Raw genomic sequence first — 25113 nt, 5'->3', positions numbered from 1 at the left:
TTTTCCTTTTAATAACTGCAGGATAAGAAAATGTGTATTATGTGAATAAGATCATATGAGTCATACAATTTAAATTGCATATTGATTTGCAAAAGATGAAATACTTTTCTGGCCATTATATCATTGTTACTGATGAGGGACAGGGAACATTTTGAGATAGTAAAGGTATTCAATTCCATACTTCAGTAACAATATGACTCCATGGCCAGGGCATGCTATTTATAGATTCTAAATATGAAGACATAAAGACCATTTTAATTATCCTTTCACAGAAATAGTAGTATTTACCAATGGTATATTTTTAAAAGCAAAACTTAGTTCCTCAGAAGATATATTCAGTATTGAATTCATGGAGCATGGTAAAAATATTTTAGAAATATGATTCTAGGGCCTCCCCCGGTGGCGCAGTGGTTGAGCGCTGGGCTGCGAAGCTGCCCGCAGCCTCTGCAGTGCTGGTTCAATCCCTGGCCACCAGCGAGGGTCCCATATGGTGCGCAGACCTCTCCTGCTGTGCCCGCTGCTCCCCTCAGCAGTGTATTTTGTCAGTCTGCCTGTTCTGTTCCTTGCTCTGGCTCTGGTGAATTCTCTCACCCTCCCGTGCTTCTGACTGTACCCAGTGCTTGTATAAGTAAATCTTTAAAAAAAGAAAAAAGAAAAAAAAGAAATATGATTCTAACATCAAAAATGTCAACATTCTTGCTGATTATGATGAATTTGGAACCTAAATAATACACTAAACAACAATCCTTGGAGTTTTAAGTTTCCAAATTAGCATCAAGAGCAGTATTTCTCTCTCAACCTCTAATTCCTATCTGCTGGCTGAATTTCCTCTGATATTTTCAGGAATCCTCTACTTGCTCCAGTAAATGTTCAGATGGTTATTCTTTTATGCTTAGTTCTTAGTAGAAATTAAACTTACTCTCCTTCTAACTAATCCCCTCCCCCAATATTCAGTGTCATAAAACAATTAAGCTTTTGTAATTGCAAATGGATCTGCAGGTCAGCGCTATGGCTTTGGTTTAATTAGGTTCACTTTTGTGTTTGAAGTCAGCTGTGGGGTGATCTATGTGTGTTCTGCTTACTACTCCTTCAAAGTCAGTCTAGCCTGGGTGTTATCTCATGGTAGAGGCTGGGGTGTGAGAGCAGAATAGCCAGAATGTATTCTCAAGGTGATAGCAGAAAAATGAGAGCCACTGTAACCATACAAGTCTCTTGAGGCTTGGACTCCAACAGATACCTATCAGTTATGCCATATTCTTTAGCCCAAAAACTAGGCTGAAGGTCAGCTGAGATTTAAGGATGGGGAAGCAGACTACCTCTTGATAGAATTGTAAAATGGTGTGGATACAGAAATGTTGGGAAAATGTTGGGCATTTTTGCAATCAGTTTATCTACATTTTCCTTCCCCGAGCTGATTGCTTCCACTAAAGTCAAAACAGGTGCAACCTGAATGATCTAGAAGCCAAAACCTTCTCTACAGGTTAACAATATATTTGAGTTGGCTTGTATCTGCTTGCAGAGACATTTGTTAAACATAGCTATTAAATAGAATAAATTTAAAAATAAACACATTATTTGGAAAAAAATTGAGAACAGTAAAGCCCATCACTTCCTGGTTATTTTTATTATCATCTGTTTTCTGAAAGTTAATTGTAACTTTTATATCTGAATGTTAGAAATGCTATCTGATCATTACTACTACATATCCCTGCCCAAATCTGTGCTCATTGACATCATGTTAGTAGTTTGAAATTGACCATGGAAATATTTACACCACTGAAAATAGTAAACACTACTTATAAGGATGTTTTTTCTTTCTTTCTTTCTTTCTTTCTTTTTTTTTTTTTTTGAGAGAAGTGTGTTAACACTTACTAACTCATCACTGCCTGTAATTGTGATAGAGGATTTGAAGGCTCAAATCACGTCACTGCTACACTTTGTAGCATGAGTTATAGATTCTCCTTATTTATTCTTATCTGTTCCATTGATTTGGTTTAAAAAGGAAAAGACATGGATGAAGTTTAATTGCAGAAACTAAATCACCGAAATGTGCAGTTTTGAATCAGGGAGGACCATGATGGTAAATGCTCCCTTTCTTTTTCTTCAGTAAACTCAAATGCTTGTAAATGAGCACATTTACAATACAGTCAATTTACTAGCATCAATGTACAAGTCTAATCTTAAGCAAATATGGGAGGGTCAAGGCAGGTAACATTTTAAATGATAGCCACTGTCATAAAATAGGGCGCATGCATTCAGGAGAAAATCACTTTATATTAAGTGTTTTAACACAGTAAGTTCAGGATAAGTTATATGTATTGAGAAGTAACAAAAGGCAAATGAAGCAATACATCTTATCTCCTTGTTAATGCACCAGGGCTTATTTATTTTTCTGAGTCATATGAGTTGACGTTTGACTTCCATTATTCCAATACAGCAAAAGGTCATTCCATCTACCCAGGAGTCTGTCCCTGTCAGGCAGAGAGCCTTTTCAGAAAGAAAACTCACTGAAGAAGCACTAGAAAATTGATACAATACAAACAGCAAGACTGCTCAAATTCAGTTGTATAACTTCACAATGAATTCTACAAAAAAGGCAAGAAATGTAGTGTTTATTTTTGAGGCGTCAATGTGGCTGGATTGTCTCTTGTTTTTAAATCCATTTATTTGATATGTTTTGATGAATTTTTGGAATATGGTATTCCATGGAGGGCGCTTAAGATAAATCATGTGATGTTTCAGAGTGGAAAAAAATTAGATTGGTAGCCAAGAAAAGAATCAGGATTCTATTTCTGATCATTTTATATCTTTAAGGAAAATTTCTTTTTTAACTTTTAGTTCACATTCTCCTGATGTTTAATTATTTCATATAATTAATAGGTGAAAGTTAAAATGAATCATGTGATACTAGAATGAGATATCAGCATGAATCCATATTTAGCTTAATGAAGATGAATTAATAGAGAAATAATTATGGACGTGTATATATATGTATTTATATACACACATTTTAGCTTATACAGATGTATATTCTCAAACTAAGTTCACTGAAGGATCCTAGAGCAACAGAAGTAATAAGCATATCCAGTGTCCAGATCTTACTTTCTAATACTGTTCTCTAATAAAATAAACTAGTTATACTTGGGGAAAAGGCTGATTCTAAAACTGTGACAGAAAATTTTAAAGATGAGTATGGACTTGCAGTTCCAGAAAGGAAAGTCATACTCAAAAAAAAAAAAAAAAAAAAAATAGGGCCTCCCCTGGTGACGCAGAGGTTGAGTGCTGGGTTGCAAAGCTGCCCGAAGCCTCCTCAGTACCAGTTCGATCCCCAGCCGCCAGTGAGGGTCCCACATGGTGCGCAGACCTCTCCTGCCACACCCACTGCTCCCCTCAGCAGTGTATTTTGTCAGTCTGCCTGTTCTGTTCCCCGCTCTGGCTCTGGTGAATTCTCTCACCCTCCCGTGCTTCTGACTGTACCCAGTGCTTGTATAAATAAATAAATAAATCTTTAAAAAAAAACTTAAAAAATAAAATAAAATAAAAATAAATAAAAGCTTGCATTAATGAGGGTATATCAAAGAAATACAGGAGCCAACAGAAAGAGCTCCCAGTGGCCATATTGGAACCATTTCAGCAACAAAGTAAATAATGTAATATTGGACTATAACCCAGAGTGTAAAATAAATATCCATGAATTTATACCTATATAATTAAATGATTGGATACATTTTAAAAATGGAAAATAGACAAACATTCAACATAGCAGAGTCCCAGATAATATATGTAGCCAAAGTCCCCTCTATAAAGTAGAACACAGCTCTAACCCTTAAGCATGAGCTTGGGATAGTGACTTCCAAAGAGAACAGAATGGAAAAGGAGAGAAGAGTAACTTTAAATTGGAGAAACTGGACAGATACACCCACAGCAAGTTATTTGAGGTTAACAAGTCAGTGTTAACTCATGTTGCTAATACGAAAACTTCACATGATGTCATGAATATGATAATTCAGCCTGGGATGTCCTGCAAAGTGATAATTACATTGAGTGTTGAGAAAAATTTCAAACAAACCCAAAATAAGGAATATTTTACAAATTATCTAAACAGTACTCCTCAAAACTGTTAAGGTCAAGAAAACCATGGGAAGTACAATAAAATCTGACAATATAGAATGCTCTAAGGAGACATACTGAGAAAATGTATTGTTGGTGTCCTGAATGGGATCCTGAAACAGAAAGAGAACATCAGGTTAAAACTAAGGAAATATGAATAAACTATGGACCTTAGTTAAAGATAGTGTGTTTAGGGCCTCCCAAGAGTGAGGGACTCCCAAGAGTGAGGTGGTGCAAGGGGTTAAGCACATCACTATGAAGCTATCCGCAACCTCTGCTGCACAAGTTCGATCCCAGGCCAGTCAGGGGTCTAACCCACATGGTGCAGCAGACCTCTCCTGTCTCTCCCACTGTTCCGCTCGGCAGTGTATTTCAGTCACTCTGCCTGTTCTGTTCCCCACTCTGTCTCTGTGAATCCTCTCACCCCCTGAACCTCTGGCCTATACCGCTTTTCTTGTATGCATAAATAAATCTTTAAAAAAATAGTGCATGTATATATATGGGTTCTTGAGTTTATTAAATGTATCATAGCAATGTAAGACATTAACAACAGGGAAAACTGGATGTGGAATAAGGGGGATTTCTCCCAATCTCTGCAAAATTTCTATAAAGAAATCTAAAAGAGGTGCTGTGTAAATATTCTAAATTTGAAATTTACTTTAAAGTTTCAATGACATAAATATTAGACTTCCCTTAGTAAGTTTCCTTATATTTTAAAAAAGATACTTATATAGATTATGGTCTGTGGTTCCAAGTCAAGGGCTGTCGTATAAATCTGTAGCTAGTAGATTGCAACACATGCTTAGTACAGTGATTTTTAATTTAGGAAAACTTTACACCTTAAGCATATTAGCATTTTTATCTAAGTAACTGTAAAACAGTCAACTGTGTTAGGGTCTATATCTACCCAACTGTGGCACCTGAGTAGTCACTTTATCTCACACTCATCAGCCATTTTGCCCATGAGTCACACATATCACTTCCTGTCAGGTCACTGGAAAGCCGTGTTATCTAAGAATAGTAATAATAATTACCTTTTGGTGTACTGATAACCAGGTAATTTCATTACCAATATTAATTCTTCATCATCTATTTGAATAAGGATTCTAGAATCCAAAGTAGAGTTGGTTTTCTATTAAGTAGATCTAATTTCAATATCTTATAGTGTTGAGTTTTGAGATTCAAAATATTCAGACACAACTAGCTTTTTTGTGTGTTATAGATGAATAAAGAGTGATCACACCCACATACACACATCTGGGGCCCAGCTGAATTAGCCAAGATGCAAGAACCCAATTGATATAAATTATATCACGTTATCTAAACTGCATCATCCATTATGTTGACCACTAGCCATACTTGAAATGTGGGTTGTCCAAATCAAGTGTAAAACACACTGAATTTTAAAGATTAAGCTCACAAAAGGAGTGTATTTTATTAATGCTTCTTATATTAATAATTCATATTTTGGATATATTGGTTTAAAATAAAATTATGAAAATTAATCTTGTCTTTTCCATTTATATATTTTTAATGTGGTTACCAGAAAATGGTAAAGAGCACAGGTAACTCACATTATAGTTCTGATGGAAAAACCTACTTAAAGCAATGAAAACATTTGGAGGTACTGTCTCTAAGAAGCACTGCCTAGCTGCTGTCTAATTGTGAAGTTATCCTCATATTCTTTATTCCTCTATGAAAAAATAAAGACTCTTACTGTGTTGCTCTTTTCAAGTCCTGCTCCACATATTGTTTGGAATACAAATTTCAGACATCCTATTTTCCATTCTATGATTAAACTATATGAGTTTATACTAAAGATACTTTTAGCAAAAGAGCATGTAAAATTGTTACCTGACAGAAGCATTTTCCTTCATGACCTTGTCAAGTAGAAAGACAATTTCCTCTTTTAAAATAAAATGACAGATTTAAATAAGAAAACTATGGGCCTGCTTATCCTAGTTATTGCATATTCATGACTATATTAGAAGTTATTTTAGTCAGTTATTGCTGCAATAAACCTGTAGAACAAAACCCCTCAAACTCGGTAGCTTACAAATCATGCATTTATTTTTTTGTTCAGTGATGTGTGGTCAGCTTTGTTACACTGGCAGAGTTTGGCTCCAGATCTCAAATTGGCTTCAGATTTTCTCTTCTGGTCTCTACAATCTCCTTGAAGCAGCACCTACCTGAGGTTCTTCTTCCCATGGCAGTGACAGGAAGTCAAAAAATGAGCAAAATTCTCCCTGCCTCTTAAAATCTTAAGTTCACTTTGGGCTCATTCCTACTTCCATCATATTATATTGGAAAAACCAGTCTCATGATCCAACTCAAAGTCAGTGGTCAGTGAGGCAGGGCCATATTCTCTATCTCTTAGACCCCACTATGGGCTCCCAAGAGTGAATGGGGTAAAGAATTGAGAAAAATAATCCCATCTACCACACAAGAAAATACCATTTTCTTATCTGATTTTCGCTTCAATATCAGGTCTACAATATTCACTTATACAGGATCATATTCTGCAGCAGGGGAAGCAGAAAATTTGGAGATTAATAAATAGGCAGGCCTTGTTTTATAGGATTTCATAGTATAATAAATAGTGAACAAAGATCCATCATTTAATCCCTGTGTCTTCTCTTCTGTAAAACAGAAATAACATGATTCCCTGCCTTTTGTGGTTAGCATGAAGATTCATGATATAATACATGTGAAAAGTGGGCTCAACACCTGCCAAATAATGATGATAAAGGTTATGTCTGTTGTCCTGTGTGTCTATCTGGTCATCTATTAGCTTTTCATTTTCACAATAATTTTGAAAAGTAGAATACATCTCTATTTATGTGATGCAGAGAAAAGCAACACATGGAGGGAACACAATAGTGTGTTAGTGGTGAATATATCTGGGTTTTGGCATGATGAAGGATTATTTTCCTTTTTATGAATTTCTAAGATTTCTACAATTATCATCTGTAACTACAAAAATAAGTTGTGATTTACCCAGTATATTGGATCAAATTGTGGAATCTATTTCTCCAACATTTTTTGTTTGCTAAAGATTTTGACCAGATTCTGTAGTAATCATGCACCTATTAAAGCTTATTTTGTTTTCATAGATAGTACTGGAATTTTCTGGTGCTTGTTTTGTTGTTAATATATATTTATGACTTTATAATCTATATAATCTATATAGTTGATACAGATTTTTTTATAAATATTAGAACTGTTTAAGCTCTGTAGTCAATAAAATCACGCATCTCTTTCTTATTTTAGTGCATAACTCTGCATTATGACATTGTATGTTTCAGGTGCATGTCATTAAAAGTCAACATGTACGTACCCTACTTTCCCCTCTTTCTTTTTTTTTTTTTACTTGTAAGGAAAATTATTTTATTTTCTTTTTTATTATTATTTAAATTTTATTTTTATATTCCCCATACAATTATAACCCCCTTATTTTGACCCCAAGGCCTCCTTCCCCTCTTTCTTGCCTTACCATAATATACTTTAAAATTCCATGTCCTCTGGTGGACACAGATAGGGTGTACTGCCACAAGAAATTCTTACTATATGGGGAGTCTTCCAGGTTTATTTTAATTGTTAAAACTTGTACCTAAAGCATGTATATAGACCAGTGAGTGATCTGGGTTCTTCTTTTTCAGGTTGTCAGTGCAAATAAGTGAAGACATTTTAAAATATAAGAAACTGTTTCCACTAGCAGTTTTGATAGTTAATGTGCAGAAGGTTTATCAAATATTTGAAATAGTTTAGTATTCTGCTCATTTTTTTACAGATCCTGCAGTTGAGTCAATTACTAACTTGTACTTTTCAGAGACCCTTTCAAGGTCCTCTATCGAATACAAAGGAGTAATACCAGAGGCTCCCATTACCTCTGTTTGACCAGGACAGTAAAGGACACCTCATAGGCAGTCCAAATATAGATTCTTCTCTGTTTGCATTATTAGAAGAATTTTTGCATATTCTGAGTTTTATTTTTTGTAGCATCTCCTGTATCAAATTAAATTAACAATCTTGAATGACTGAACCAGTGCCATCTCTGTTCCTACTATAGAAGTGTTGCTACAGTGTGTTCTGTCATCAATTGTAGTTTTGAAAACTGAATTACATTTAATTATAATCAAGCAACTCATGTTGCACTTAAACTTGGGGTGTTCTTTACATTCCAGAAAGATTGTTACCAAATAGTCCTGATTTCCTGAGACTCTTTAGCAGATTAACTGAGGAAACAAGCATGTTACTGAAATATTTGCCACTATCAGAGAGATAAATAACGAAGTGTGCCAATAAAAAGTATCATTTTCATGAAAAGGTAAAATGGGCAAGTGCTGTCAGGACAAAAAAACAGAAATCTATTTTTATTAGAAGTGTCCAGTTACTAAATCTTGACACTAGATATGAGTGATGTCTACACATTTTTGTTTTGTTTTGTAAAACTGAGAAAGATTATTACTATAGTTAATATCTTAAGACAAAGAGAACATTCATGCTGTATCAAATTTAGTGTATTTGCCCCAACTATTTATATGATTGAATATTTATTATTCACCAAGTCTACAGAAATCAGGCTAGACATAACCACAGTTTTGGAGGACATATTGTCTTGACAAGCCATGGAGTTTCAATCAACTCTTTTGATTGAAGAGTTGATTGTATGCAATGAAACTTTTTGTATTGCTGGAAATGCTTTATATGAGAACTATCCAACATGGTAGCCACTAGCGGTGTATGGCCTTTTGCACTTGAATAGTGACTAGTGTGACTGAGAAAACTGGGTTTCTAATTTTATTTATTTAATTTAAATAGCTTCTTGTAGCTAGTGGCTGCCTTATGGGACAAAGGAGGTTCACAGCTTTCACTCAATGTGTAGTTCTTGCTACCATGGCATCAGCATCATCTGGGAACTTACTAGAAATGAAGAATCTTGGCTCCTACCCAGACCTACTGACTCACAATATGCATTTTAACAACATCTTTGGGCAAGTGGTATGAAAGTTTGGGAGACACTGCCCTAGAGGAATTTCAGTTGCTAATTAATCACCCATTCAGAAAAGCTGGGAATTCTCTATTTTTATCATGGACTAATGAAGAGTAGCAACATACTCATTTTATTCACAACAGAGCATTTGATGCAGTAGGAGTGCATTGTAATAGTGCTTGAATGGCTCACTTTGAATCTTTTCTAAATGTGAACAAAATGTACCCCTATTGATTGAACTGTTGAATCATCCATTCATGAAAGAAAGAGTCCTTACATGGCAGGGGCTGTGTGAGGTATATTGAGCATCTCTAGATAAATTTGAGTGTGTGTTTCATTTCTCTGCAGGGAAAAGGGAAAGAAAGAAACCAATTACTGGGTTCAGTCTTGGGACAGGGATTAAAATTCTATTAAAAATTTCAAAAACAAGGAAACATGCATCACAGGGGTTAGAATTGGAGAATGGTATTAATAAAAGTTTTTTGTACCAGGTCTTCATTTGGATTCTCCCCAAGTCAGATCCTAAAACAAGAACTTTGATACAAGAAGTCTACATGGCAGTGACCTCAAAAGCACAGTGAGTGTAGCAGGGATAATGAAACAGGGAAGAGAAGAAGAAATATATATGATATATTTCTGAGTGTGTAACAGATATGGAGAACTGGGGTTCAATCCTTCTTGGGGGCCACTTGAAAAACTGTGGGGTTTTGGGAGGAGTATGTCAGCATGTATGGGTATCACCTACCTCAGCTACAGGGGTCCTCTGAGGTGGTGGGTGTGGAGTGGGGCACCAGCTTGTCTTCACTAGAAATTGTTTATGTCATAGGAGACTACCCTTAATATGGGACAGAAAGATGCTAAAGACTATTGTAGAATGAGAACCAGGACACCCCAATCTGACTAACATTTCCTATTTAATTATTTGCCTTCAGTAAATTGCTGTGAGCCACAAAGTAGAGGGAAGGCACTGGACTTTGTAATCAGAGATATATTTCCCTCCTCTTAATGTCAGCATTCTTCTGCACCCTCCTTCATATACATATAACTGAAACTGGCCCTATCTTTCTCTTTCCCTTTCTTCTAGCAAACACTAACAATTAATTATCTGTAGTCTTATGAATCACTAAAACAGGTATAATTTGTTTGAAATTCCATCTGCATCTGTCCCATGTAGGTTTTACTACTACTAAGTTCAAGATTCTATGACTATTTCAGTGATATTTTCAAAATCAAGAGAATCAGAATGCATGGTATGATAACGGAGATTTTCTGGATTTTATATGCATTTATTTATATTCAGTTCAAAAATGATTTTGAAAACCACTTAAATAGGTTCTTAGTGCAGTAAATTCTGGGTGGAGAGAAAATAAGGTTAAGTATTTATAGGAAAAGTCTTCTAGATATAAAAATAGTACATGCAATAAGATTTTGCATTCCTACAGATAGCAAAATTCTGAAGGTTCTACTAGAACATCTAAAAACACCAAATGTGGATGATGTAATATCTGTTCACTAACTGTAAATAAAGTGTCCCTTTGGGAGATAAGATATATCCTCAATAACAGGTAAAATAAGCTTGTGAGGGAGCACATGCTATATACAGGTACCTGAATAGGCCTAGAGGGAGATTCTGTGTATATTCTAGAATGTATGAGTGCATGGGAGGCACTATGCTTGTAATTCATCATGGATAGTAAGGACTCTCTTGGAAATAGGAGCTCTAAGATAAGTTTTGAAGACTTTAAGAAAGGCAGATATTTCCAGGGAAACTGTAAATCAAGCTGGGTATGATTGTGTTGGGCTTAGGAACCAGGGTTAGATAGCTTGCCTGAAGAAGAATATCTGGCAGATACATTTGAAAACACGAGGGAGAAACATGAAAACCAAGCATAGGACTTTAGAAGTATCACTGAACAGACTAGATTTGTTACATAGAGATATATAGCAAATGTGTGCATGTGTGTGTATACAATATGTATATATATGCAACACAAAATTGTTCATGACAACAGAGCTTTATTGATCCAATACTTCATTTTCTTTTTAGTTCCATGTAAAAAAGGTGCTTTGTATTTATTATTAATGAATTCATACATTTATTTGCTTTTGTTGAGTGCCTTGTACTACTATAACATCAAACAGGCTATAGTCCCTCTTTTAGAAGAACCTGCCCTACAGGTAAACAGATTGTTACAATTCAGTGAAATAAATCTTAATGCAAGTGCTCATAAAATTATATACAGTCTAATCAGGTTCTTTAATCAATTTCCTATTTAATTCCTATTTTCAATGGATTCCCATACTTTGTATGCAGACAGAATGTCTGAGCAGGAAATCTTATGAGAGAAAATCCAATTTGTCAAATACTACAAGCCCATTTTCTATTTGTGAATAAGAGTTTAGTCTAGTAGGATGACCTGATGCAAACTGAAATGGAAATGTGGAAACCAGGCCACTCACAAGCATTACTGACAGGGTGTCACTGATTCAGGCTCCCACATTCCCCAGTTCCAAGGTCACGACCAGCAGGCAGTTCCCTGGCGAAGGAAGCCAATGTCCTTGTAGGTCAACTGACTTGTCAAGGTTGGAGATAGTGAAACTCAGACATAGATTCCAATTTGTCTTTATTTTCTCCCCGTTCATGCCCGACTTTCTTTGCCAACTGCTGGCCCTGATCTCTTGGGTCCACCATTAGATACAAGGACACCCTTTGACATCTTCACCAGTTCTCATAGTTTCGTAAGATGGAATCAGCCTAATAAACCCTGATTCCATCACACTCTGAGTGACTCTCCCTCCCTGATCATGTGCCAGTAGCAGGAGTGCCTGTTTGCTCTGCCCTTGCTTTCCCTCAGGCCACTTCCAAGCATCAAGTATTCCAGATGCCTCTGTGGGACTGAATCTCATCCGAACATGGGGATCATGGCTTTTTGTTCACCTGACCTAAAAAGATCTCAGAAATGAACACACAATTACATGTAAATTATATATTTTTAGAAATGTACACATGAATAGCAGTCCCTTCTCTACTAATGGAGCACTTACTAAAAGTCTCCTTTGTTCGTCCATTTTCTTTATTTTTTCAGAGATGATCTTCTGATTTTGCAAAAGTATGCTTAATTGAAAAAGAATCAAAATCTTTGTATTTTTAGAAAAAGGATAACGACTTTGACTGTGAACTGCTTATCTAATTATATAGTCTAATTTTCAATTACTAAGTATTTAACATTCATAGGTTGGCTCATTGCCTGCTGATGGCTTTGTTTATCCTAACCTGAACATCCTAGAGACACTGGATAAAATGATATCCTTTTTCCAATGCTGCTGGTGCTCCCTGTGCACACAGAGGGCAGGGGGAAACACAAATATCTCAAAGTCCCCAGGAACCATTTATAAACTCAATCTAGGTGTAAAAGGAGACACATTTTAGCTTCATGTGTGTGACTTCATTATATTATACATCTTCCTTACAGTATTATTATATGAAATGAATACTTCCTTCACAAAAAAATACTTCTTTTATGCTTCCACCAAAACTCATTACTACAATTTTCACAGGGTTATTGCATCTCACGATTATGTAAACATCCCTGATCATGTGGAAAATTAAAGATGTTAAATTAAAGTATTGACACTAATGTTAGTAAGTAAAGGTTGTTTCTAAGATATCAGCATATTGAAAGTTTTTCTTGATGTTAACATGTGGGTATATAAACTTAAACATATGAGATTTATTATGAACTTCACATAGTGCTTAATAGCTGTTATAATGCTTTTCTGTGGTTGCTGTATTTGTTGTGGGATAGACCTTTTTTAGTGAATTAGTTTATATTTTCAGAAATGTGACTTTAGGCACAGACCTTGCTTGCTAGAAAAAAGCATCCACAATGTTAGCAATTATTAGTATAACTTCACAGGGAGACAATAGTAGAAAAAAAGAGTACCATCTGTATGGAAGTATATTTTATTTGTAACTCAGACGTTTATGTATCCAATTTGTTTATAATGCTTGAATCTTTGAAGGTAACTATATGATATGGTTATCTTGACGTTGTGGTAGGCTTGTCATTGTCCTTGATTTGTGGCACTCAAATAACTACATGAGCTGCAGTTTGTATCTGAAATTATTATAAATGGGTTTGCATAATAGAAAAGAGCCTGTCAAAATTCCATTATTAAATAACGTCACGGCAGTAATTCTGATTAATGTAGCTGACCCTTGACAGCTCTGAGGATACTTCCAAGACATTTATGAATATACACTTTTGTAGCTGAAAATGCCCTTAATTCCCTTACCTGTAAAGTATGGCTAATAATTCTTATCTCTTGTAATGAACAGGAGTGAGTTGCCTAAATTAGCTAAATGAGAACAACCAAGCAGAGCTACTATGCACTGCACCACAATGACAGCCACTTTTACTCATCTGAGTGGCTTGATTCTTCTTGCAATCTTTATACCTCTGTATGCCTCAAATTTGTAGTTTTAAAATATTCTGCAAATCTCCATATTTGCTTATGATTATTTGAAACCAAAAATATTAAATTTAAGGGTGGCAAAAGTCTAATGAATATTGTAGTAGCATTTTTTAATGTTATCTTTTTCAATAAATGCAGTGTTTCCAAAAGCTTCAGCCTACACATTAGATCAATTCACTAAGTAGCTGAAACAAGAATGCCCTAACACAGTGCAAGGTTATATAGTTCATAAATTCTAAGTGTATCTGTGAGAGTAACAGAAAGATCGACATCAAAAAGAAAAATTTGCATCGTCATTCAGAATTTCTTAAGCTGCTGCCAGTGCATATTTTTAAAGCCTGTTTTTGTTGGACTAGACCAGTTTGACAATCTGAAAAAGAAATTTTAAACACTCAGCTGTCAAACAAGTCATGTTCCTAATAACAGACATACTAAGGAAGGACATAACTTAGAGAAATAAGACACAGGCCTGAGCTTTTCCAGTTAAGCCAGTGAGAGGAGTGGACAGAATAGCTGCAATGTGGAAAAAAAAATAATCTTGTAACCTTCCTCTCACTAGCTTATTTGTGAAACTCACTGATATGATGAATTTGCTTACATTGTTTACATGATATGCAGTTTTATATGAGCTCACTTTAACTTACCCTTAAGCAATAAATTGCCAATAATGTACAAACTGCTTTCCTCTGAAAGGTTGTGGAACCTGTTTTCAGAAAGACAGAAGCAATGATAAGGGATTGAAAAGTGCAAAGTTTCTGATATTTTTTTATCAAGATAATCAAACCCTTGAGCGAACTTTCTTGGAAGTAACAGACATTTAGTTGCAGGAAGGATCTGCAAAGTTCTCTTGCCCTATTGGAGGGGCAACAGATCCATCAAATGCTCTGCAAAAAAAAAAAAAAAAAAAAAAAAAAAACTATTCCAGTGATCTACTAAACTTGGGAGACCTCATATCCCTTGTTGTTCTTTTGGGGCATAACAATTCACATTAGCATGTTAAAAGTTTTAATATACATTGTATTAAAGGAACCATTTTAATCAAAGTTCAACCCAGTGACTCCCAAACCTATATGACCAGAGATCCCTTTTATCCCTAAATTAAATGCACTGGTAAATGTTTATTTAATACAAACTTGAATTTGTCTTGAGTACGCAGCAGCCTGTGATCTTTGGGTTAGTAGCATCAGCATCACCAGGGCTTGGTAGAAATGCAGAGTCCTGGGTTGAGCCCCATACCTGCTGAATCAGTATCTGCATTTTAACAAGATCCTTAGGCAATTCATCCTTAGGCAATCCTGCCTTAGACTCCTTAGGTAATTCATGTTCAAGTTCGTGATGCTCCGGTCTAGTATTCATTTAAATTTACCACCTTCTCTTCCATTTAAATTTACCACCTTCTCTTCCATGCAGTCAGGGATCTGCTGAAAAAGATCTCATGCACAGAATTTAAATAATTTGGGAACTTCTGGAAAGTTTTTGAACCTAAGTGGTGTCTGTGTTTACCTCCTCTTTGGCTTCTGATGCTGGGAGATGTCTTTGGAGGCCCAAGGAAACCATTGCAATCTGCTCCATTTGTTAGTGAGTTATGAGTGATGAACCGCTAGGTTACAAAACACAGATAGACAAATAAGCCTGTGCCTTTTTCCAGACACAGTGTCAGCTGGAGGAGTTTATAGAACCGGATGTATTTAACGGAAATCAGAACATGACTAACACTTCAAGAAGAGGATTTGCATATGCACAAAAAGCGCAGAGAAGTACAGAATTGCAGCTTGCTGTCAAAAATTGCAATTGATATTATAACTTTCAAATATGATTATTGGTTTTTTCTGACAGGTGAAACATTTATAAGAAATCAAAACTCTGCTCATTATGCAAAGTGCCTACAGAAGTATCGCTACCAAAAGAAACAGCATGTATACAATTAACTGAGAAGCAGTGGCAGAGGGGACCTTTCAAGAGTGATGAAAGTATTCTGTATCCTGATAGAGGTTATGTAGGTATAAGTATTTGTCAAGTTGGCACATTGTTTGCTTAAGATGTGTCTATTTTACTGTATATTAGATCAACAATATTAGATCAATAATATGAACTGTCAAGGATACTATGATGAAAATGTGCATTTTAAAATGCCCTTCACTTGGTATATGGGAAATATTTAATTGGAAGAAGTAGCTATGTGTATTTTGTAGCTGGTTCACACTGACCTCATAGTCATGCCAATAAGTGATGCCAGCCAGTTCTCCCAAGAAGCTGTGCTCTTGGCTTAGGGGATGGTGGTTTGGGCAGTGGATGTAGGCTGTCTGGGTTCAAACCTGGCTCTAGTTCTTAGTGACCTAGGATGTGTGACCTGGTATTTCTATGTCTTGGTTCTCTTGTCTGTGAAATGATGAAAATAATTTTTTTCCTGGGGGATATTTTGACAAATGAGTGATTTAATATTTGCAGAGAAACTACAATAGTCCTAGCATGTAGCAAACACGTATACATGTATTTATTTTTCTAAATAAATATTTTTAAAATTTTATTTTTAATTAATAAACTAATTTATTTTATATATTTTTACATCATTGTTCATTTTTAATTAATTTTTATTTTTTACATCATTGTTCATTTTTAAACAATATTTGCTTCTCCCCACCCCCTCAGGTATAGTCCCCATAGAGTTTCCTTCCCCAGTGCACCTGTGCACCATCACCTCAGTCCCCTGTGCTCCTCCCTCCCTCCCTCCGATCCCTCTCACTCCTCATCCCCTGAAGGATGTCTCTGGTTTATAATTGTCTGTTTTTTCTTTGTTGTGTTTTGTACTGTTACTATTTTTTACACTGATGTCTTATTTGGTTCCCCTGTATTTCTGCTATAAGTGAAACCATGCGATATTTTTCTTTTTCCTACTGGCTTATTTCACTGAGCATAACTCCTTCTAGCTCCTTCCATGTTGCTGCAAATGGTGTGAGTTTATCTTTTTTGATTGCTGAATAATATTCCACTGGCAAACACTATACACGTGTCTACTAAATAAATAAAATAACCTTAATAAAGTAGTTACAGCCACCATTACTATAAGATAGCCAGTTTTATTTCCTTAACAGCACTTATTACTATTTAAAATGATACTATTGTAAATCATTTATTTGCATGTTTATTGTCTGTTACCCACTCATCTACTTCATAAACCCCAAGACATGAAGAGCTAATCTGTTGTATTCATCATTTCATACCACCCCCACCTCAGCACTGGGACAGTACCTGATGCAGAGTAGGTGATCAATCACATCTTGAGTGAATAAATGAATTTTAAATAAAATACTAGTTTTTAATAGGAGTCCTATGATATTATCTCATTCCCTTGACTATGATTAAACTATTGTGTGTCTGTCTTGTGTGTTTAGTAACAAGTAAATAGCTTTCTGGAACTGAGATTTGTGGTTTGATAGCATCAAGGAAGTTTTTTGATTTATGAGAAAAAGCCAGTGATTGGAAAAAACATGACTTGAGCATTCCTGGTAGAAGGAATTGCCAGTTCAAAGCCTAACAATGGAATGGTTGTAGTGCATCTCAGAATCTGGACAAGGTGTAGATATCAATATTTACACTAATACTTTATTTGCTTGTAGAGAAACAAAAACTGCTTTTCAGAATACCAAAAGGCATGCCTAAGACTTCTACGATACTATCTAATTTATGTAGATTTACCTATTTTTCCTTTAGGATCCTGCATCAACTAAGATCAAACAGTTTATATTATGGTTGGGAGTCAAGCCAAATTAACAACCAAAATGTTTTAACCTTCAAATTTGGCAGATGCTATATTTCCATTAACCCCAACACCTGACTTCAAACTTCATGTGGTTAAGAACTACTCGGGTTCGTTTGTGTATCTTTTATAAGCTTTCCAGGGTAACTTGTACTTAACAGTAGTAATGAGAATAAAAAATCCAATATATTACATACTAGTAGTCTAATGATAGCAATTCATATATAGTCATGTTGAATGAATTGATTTAGAAATTAGCCCCTCCTGCAGAGGAGCTCAAAGCTCAGGATTTGTACTTAGGATGTTTATAACTGAGAGATTCTGCCTACTAAAAGGCTCTAAATCCTAAATCCAGAAGTTGTGTCCACTTCTTATAGCTAAAGACTACTTTTTAACTTTTCTAGACCTGCAATTATCCTCTCTCTGCCCCCAAAATGAAAATAAAAAACAACAACAATCCTATAGTAATGAGCAATGGATTCATTTCAAGTACCATTTAGTTATAAGATAAATTGCCCCGGGCAAAAGTTTACAACGCTACAAAATTTTTTTTGTGTTGAAGATGCACGTTTGAGTCATAGAACAGGAATTCAAATATTTATTTCTCAGGGGCTCAGATAACACACATTTATATTCAAAAGATGATAAGGTATTTTTCAGTAACACATTTAGTACATATTATTTTGTTGAGTTACAGCAGGCAGCACTGTTTTAAAATGGAGGCTTCATTTTAAAACTCCTAAAGCTTTTATGGGAAATTATTTGATGTAAGAATTAGTGTCTCAATTATTTCCTATGACAGTAATTATGATTTTTTTTTTAAACATAAGGATACATTAGCTACCTGTTGACCTATTAAAGATACTCTGGCTTACTTCTGCCTCACGTTCCATCATTTCCATAGTCTGAAGGAAATAGGGATGGTCTGGTATTTAGCAGACTATTTCCATTTCAACTCTTATCTGTGCTCAGAGGAACCTAATCAAGTCATCTAGGACAGTGCTTCTCAAACTATACTGAGTTCCTGGGGAACCTTTTAAAAGGTCAATTCTGATTCAGCAGTTCTGAGTCGAGGCTGAGATTCTTCATCTCCAACAAAGGTCACATGATGCCCTAGACAATGCTTTGAGTAGCAAAGGTCTCACAGGAAATAGATTTGTCACCCTTCTGGAAAACAACCCTCTTTTTTTTCTTTCATTTTTTAAAGAAAATTAATATTCATCCTTAAAATATAAATGCATATCCTTTACCACTGAAATGGCTGGATATAAATCTCCTAGGCAATGAGTACAAAACCAGCTAGAATTGTACACCAGCAGCAGCAATGTCCTTTAGGGTTGAAACCTTAATTTGTGGATTTTCCTTTGCAGTGAGCTAGAGTGTTATCCTATTATGCAATCAATTTCAAGGGGAAGAAAGTTTTCAAAAATTTCTTCTTGAGAAAGTACTTCTGTGCTGTTTTTAAAACTTATCATTTTTCTGGTATCTTCCAGCAGGCAGTGGGGAAAGCTGTTTAAGCTCACCCCTTTCACTTCGAACTGTATGATAACACTTTTCTGGCACCATCATCAGCACATTCTGCTTTCATGCAGAATTGAAAGGACACGGGAAGCACTGCTTCATTTTTGTCTGGGAAAACCAGGGACTTGCTGACATCATTCACTATGATTTCTTTCCCTGAAATGTTGAAGGATGATTGGTGAAAAATAAGTCATTGTACAGCCATCCTTCACTGTGGGCCAACTCATATGCTACTTTAACTCTCAGTAGTTGCTGGACAAGGGGTATAATAAATCACATTCCTAAGGAAGCTCAAAGTAGAAAATTGATGAGAAAAATGGAATTTAAATATAAGCCCTTCTTTGAAAATTACTTCAAGAAGGTGTGAGATAGATTAAATAGGAAAGCACCTTGGTGTGTAAGATGAATTCAGAAATCTCAGGGAAACACGTAATGAAGCCTCAGGTGCTAATGTTTGAAAAATGAATAAGAGCAAAAGTGGGATCAGACTTTAGAATGAAGGGGAGAAAACATTTTAATTGTAGTACATGGAAGTTCATAGGGAACTTGTTGACTGTGGATTAGTTGTGTGATTTGGGTGCCATTGCTGATTTCTGAAAGAGAAGCTTTAAAATCCTCTAGAATACCAATATTATGAACAGAAAGAGAAGATTCTCAGTGTCCACCTCAGCACTATCTGAGGATTCCATCACTTCCTTATATCTTTTCTGATTTTGCATGAGAATAGACTCCAACTAGGAGAGACCTGGCCATACCTTTCTGCCAATCTTGGACATTTTAAGTATGTTGTGGCCACCAAAGTGGCTACTCATTCGATTTTGATTTCTAGGGTGGGGACAACTGAGTGGAATGAAACAAAAAACTTCTTTAAATCTTTAATAACTAAATAAAATAATTCATAGTAAGAAGACAGGAGAATTTGCTGGTAGATTTTGAACTAGAATTTGAGTTAGAGTTTGTAGATTTTGGTGACATTTGTGGGTAAGGCGATAACAAGGACATTATCAGTCAGTGCTTTTCTGGTTGTGAGCCATTTGTGGGTTATGGATTCACTGATGGCTAGGAGGCCTGGATCATGGTCATGATCTAAATAACAAAATATTTCAGAATGATGGTCACCTGAATGAAAAACCACCCTTTTTGCCTTTTGAAAAAGAAACAGGAGAGAAAGTAGTGGGAAAATGAAGAGATTTTTTTTCCACCAAAATGCAACAAATGTTTGAAACCACATGTGATTTTTAAGTACTATAAATGGTTTCACACCATTTCTTGTAAATTTTTACATTAAATTGTTCTGTTGCAAACTCATAGCCAGATTTGTGGTGTTCAGAGCTTTATTAATTTCCAAATTATAGGTGATGGACTGTACACCTCTGTTTGTAATGTATCATGTTGGGGGACTTGAATATTCATTCTGATAGCCTCTATCTCTGGGTTTTCTGTATGTGGAGGTGTGTCCTTCACAGTGGTGTGACATTCTCCAGATAATTTAGTGTCAACAAAGATTTACTTTGGAGCCTGATTTTTCATATGAGGGTCTTAGGAAGAATAAATATTAGCTAAAATTTAATGTAAAAATTTTAGTTGAAAGGTCTTGGGTGGTGATTGAGTTGGCTATGAAAAATATTGCATAGACTTAGAGGCTTAAACAACATAAATATGTTGCCCACTGTCCTGGGGGCTGGAAAGTCCATGATAAGGTGCCAGCAAGAAGGTAGGTTTCATGCTAAGACCTCTTCTCTCATACATAGCCATGATTTTCCTGTGTGCCCACATAACCTCTTCTTTGGAAGCAGGGTTGCACAGGCAAGAGGGAAAGAGAGTGTGACCTCTCCTTGGTATTTCTTCTTATAAGACCATAACAGAACCCCACCTTATAACCTCATTAATTACCTGCTATAAGCATTATTTCCAAATAAACTCACATCATTAGGGCTTCCACATAAAAATTGGCAGGGTCACAATTTAGTCATGGAAGATGCTAAAATTCAAAACTGACTTTTACTGTGTTACCAAATGATTATGTGGTGTGGATTATGGCAGTATTTTTAATCCCTATTTTCTTTCAACTCCATATTTGTTTCTTTTCTAAAAAATTCTTTCCCACATGATCAAAGTGACATAAACCTAGGAGTGACATTTGAAGTTACTAACAGCAAATCTTTTATCGATCAAGCCTAGTTGCCAGCAGAGCTAGGAAGAGATATCGCTCATTCATCTAAATTCACAACTCAGAGGTGCAGAAATCAGCTGGCATGGGAAGCATTTCCTGTCCTGAGTTAAATTTAGTCCTGGACCCACCATGCCTGGGTTATTTCTCCTGGCAACTGCTGTAGGGCCTGGTTGGGTAACTCCCTTTGCTTTTGCTATCTGTAGATTTCCCCCATCACACTCAGGATCCATTCACCAGTCCTGGCTAGGATTAGTTTTGCAGAACAGGTTCAGCACCATGGGCACAGCTGAGGTTAACCAAATTCCTAACTAGACCCAGGTAAGTTTAGCCGTACACTTAGCTTTGTGGAGGATGATTCCAACAGGAAACAAATTCCTTGAAGCATCCTGTCCTTTCTTGACATGTGTTAGTGATCAGGACAAGAATGTCCCAGACCTCAGACTCAGTAGAATAATTGTAAACACCTGCAGATTTAACTTTTTTTAACTGTAAACTTTCTAATAACTGTAAAGTGAAATTTACTATCTAATAACTATAGAGCAAGAATGGATTGTAGAAAAATCTCTGGGAAATAGTTAATGAAGTATTGAAAGTTTTAAATTTGGGAAGTATTTAGTTATTTTGTTGTGCAGCATTTTTACCCAGACTTTCTGAAGGTCTCCTGTGAAGATGGGAAATCTATGAATGGTAAGGTTAAGCTCACACTGTGGAGGGAAATTGCCTGTGCCCGTCTAAATATATAACCTTTGCCAACTTCCCCGATTGCCTGTGACTCAGTTTCTTGAGCTGTTAAAAGAAAATGGTAGGAATCAAATCAATTGTCTCATAGCATTATTGCAGTAAGGATTATGTGAGAAAATAAAGAACATAAAAGAGGAACTAGCACCAAGTGAATGTTCAGACAATGGCAGTATCGTCATCATATTCTTCATCTTCATCATCGTATCTCTTATCAGATGCACCAGTAATGTCCCTGGAGTAGTGTGAATAAAGTCTGTTTGTAGACAGATGCTGAAAGTGTTTAATCTATGTATGACATCTAGAATAGTCATGGGTAGCATCAGGGGAGAAGCCATTTCTGCGGAAGAATGGTACACTGCTTTCTATTGAAAAACATGAATTAGTCAACCCATCATATTTTTAGTTTGCCCTTATTACCAGAAAATTACAAGATGATTTTCAATCATAGTGATGATTAGTTTCTGTGACTAACATGATTACTTCTTTCCATTCTTAGGAATTTGATTTTCTATTCTTAAGCTAAGAAGCACAATAGGTATACTTATGTGTAACACTAATTAGAATGAGACAGGAAGTTAGTTGACAGTCATTTACTTCATGTGTTCATTCATTCCAGTTAGTTTATATCTGCATTTTCTTCTGGAATTAGAGAATTTTTGAAATCATGTTCTCTGTTGTTATTTTTCACTTCTTCACTCACATAAAACCTTGCTAAAATGTCTACATGTGTTGAATATGCTGGACATAAAGATTTCACAGATAAATAAGAGCCTATCTTGTATAGCATAGGACATAATTGATTTCATTTAATGTTAGATATTTTGCATATTTACTTTATATATTTATATATAATTCCATCTAAATTTGGTTTTGGTAGTTAGGTATCATTTACAAATAGCATTTCCAATTAATCTAGAAATGGTACCTTCTATAAGGATAGTGGGGCAATAGGTAGCCTTAGGCAACCCAAGCAATTTGGCATTCTATCTCACACCATATAAACAAGTCCAGATGGAATAAATATCTAGAATATTGAAGGAAATCCAAAATTACTAGAATATGAGAAAAATGCTTTGTACAACTATGGAGTAGAAGACATTGCTAGAATTGACACAAAAACCATCGAATAAAACATGGAGAGATTGGCAAAAGACACAATAGACAAAGGTGATAAACAAATTATAGCTAGAAGAAACTTAATGTATATCATGCCTAACATACCAATGGCTCTCACAAATCAATAATAATAGTAAATAATAATACTAATAAAAGCAAGGTCCTCTGGCCTCTCTGCATACAAGCTTACTTAGCCACAGGGTCTGGAATGCTTCAGAAATTAAATGAAAATAGTCCCTAACCAGGTACTTGTCTAATGTCTTCTGTAATCAGCCAGCCACGGTATCTTTCCTAGGGGATCCTTGGAACCCAGTTTATTGCCTATCCCTTTCCCCACTCAAGTCCCCCCTCTTACCCACTCAAAGAGAGTGTCTCCTCAACTATTGATAAATGGCCCTGACTCTCACTCAGTCCATGATCTTGGAAGCCATGAATACTGCTTCCTTGGTGATGGGGCACCCAGCCTTGCGAAGGTCCTCTGGCCACTGCTCATTTGCAACTTCGTTGTTCACTTTATTCCACAGATGACATTGGGAAGGAAAAGAGTCAGGCATAGCTCTTATAGGACTATCTCAGTAGCTCTCTCTCTACAGTTATTCAGCATGTCTTGAGTGCCTTCTGCACTATGAAATTCCCTTACTTTAACTTTGCTTCCCCAGTGCTTTGTGCACAGTAGGCTTTCTATAAATATTTTGTCAAGAATGAGCACATGATTTAATAGTCAACAAAGAACAAATTGCCAGTTCTATTTTTCTATCCATCCACAGGGTTCAGGGGCAGTGGCTGAAGTAGTTGTAGTGAAGATGCTAAGACTGAGAGATCTACTGGGCAATAGGACAAGTGTTTCTTACAACATGGGCTCTTCTCATGCAATACCTTAAAAAGAAACTTCTTTGAAAAACTTCAAAAGATGATTTTTTCCTAAAATTTATAAATACAAATAGCATAAGCTATCTCAAAAGAAAAATTGAGCTACAGAAACACATAATCAAAGGAGCTAGATTTGCATGAATTATAACACATATTTATTAAACACCAAGTGTCAAGCACAGTTCTATGCTAATTAACTTTCCATTATTTATTTATTTATTATAATTCATATATTATTAGAATTACAACTAAGGCATATTATCTAATGGGTTTTAGACTGTGTGAGAAGTATATAATAAAAGCAAGACATTTTCAAGTAAATATAAAAAAGGAGCTAGATTTTCCATCAGAAATATTTTGAAGGAACATGGATAGAACTGGAAGGCATTATGCTCAGCAAAATAAGTGAGAAAGAAAAAGAAAAATACCAGAATGGTCTTACTCATAGCAGGAATTTAGAAAATCTAAATAAGGGAGCAGGAAAAAGACTAATTATAATAAAATAAAAATCAAATCAACAAGCAACTATAAAACAGAGACACACTATGTGGGGGGGGGCAGAGGAAGTAGGATCAAAATAAGAGGGGTGGGAATTGTATGGGAACTATAACCATGATGAAAATGCACACATTGTGCAAAAATGAAAAATAATGTAGAAAATATATAAAATAAAATTAAAACAAAGAAACAAAAAAAGAAATATTTTGAAAGATTCTATGGCTTCTACTCTTCACAGCATAAGACTTTATTGCTCTTTAAAGTAGTGTGGTATTTGGATATTTAGATCTGTGACATTTAGATATTTAGATAGATGAAATTTGGACATTTGGATAATATGTGATAGCAGATTTGTACATAAAACTTGTACCTATTCTAATATGTTTGTTCTACTCTATTTTCTAAATTCTGATTTTATTTGATTGAAATCTTCTCCTTCTTTTGACTGATTATATATATATATCATATATATATACACACACATATATATACCCACACACACATATATATACATGTGTACATGTATATATATTTCTAGATGATTGGTGTTTTTTAGATATAGGAAACTTCTCTTACCATATACCAAAATTCTTAAAATTTTAAAAAACTTCCTTTGACTGTCATCCCTTGCCCTCTTTTGAAACTGTAGTGGCCTCTACTATAAATTGTGTTTTAATTGACAGTGTCTTAGGGCCTCCCCTGGTGGCGCAGTGGTTGAGCACTGGGCTGCGAAGCTGACTGCAGCCTCTGCAGTGCCGGTTCGATCCCCGGCCACCAGCGAGGGTCCCACATGGTGCGCAGACCTCTCCTGCTGTGCCCGCTACTCCCCTCAGCAGTGTACTTCGTCAGTCTGCCTGT

General features: G+C 35.6%; 1 protein-coding gene across 8 annotated transcripts in view; it reads left to right on the top strand.

Annotated features, from left to right (window-relative positions):
- Positions 1-25113, top strand: part of PLCB1 (phospholipase C beta 1) — a 642089-nt gene that overhangs the window by 251597 nt on the left and 365379 nt on the right. Inside the window, exons 1-2 of one of the 8 annotated variants that reach the window (XM_054696435.1) lie at positions 9664-9680; positions 15416-15575. The exons of 6 other annotated variants lie outside the window; for them this stretch is intronic. The gene's annotated coding sequence lies outside the window, so the exon portion shown is untranslated. Of the gene's footprint in view, positions 1-9663; positions 9681-12255; positions 15576-25113 lie in introns of those variants that run through there. One more of the 8 variants, XM_037494810.2, reaches the window with a different exon arrangement.

Source organism: Talpa occidentalis, unplaced genomic scaffold, assembly GCF_014898055.3.
Source record: "Talpa occidentalis isolate TD23 unplaced genomic scaffold, MPIMG_talOcc4v2.1 talOcc4.10, whole genome shotgun sequence".
Lineage (NCBI taxonomy): Eukaryota > Metazoa > Chordata > Mammalia > Eulipotyphla > Talpidae > Talpa > Talpa occidentalis.
Note: the sequence above shows the minus strand (reverse complement) of the source record. Positions and strands in the feature narration are given on the sequence as shown.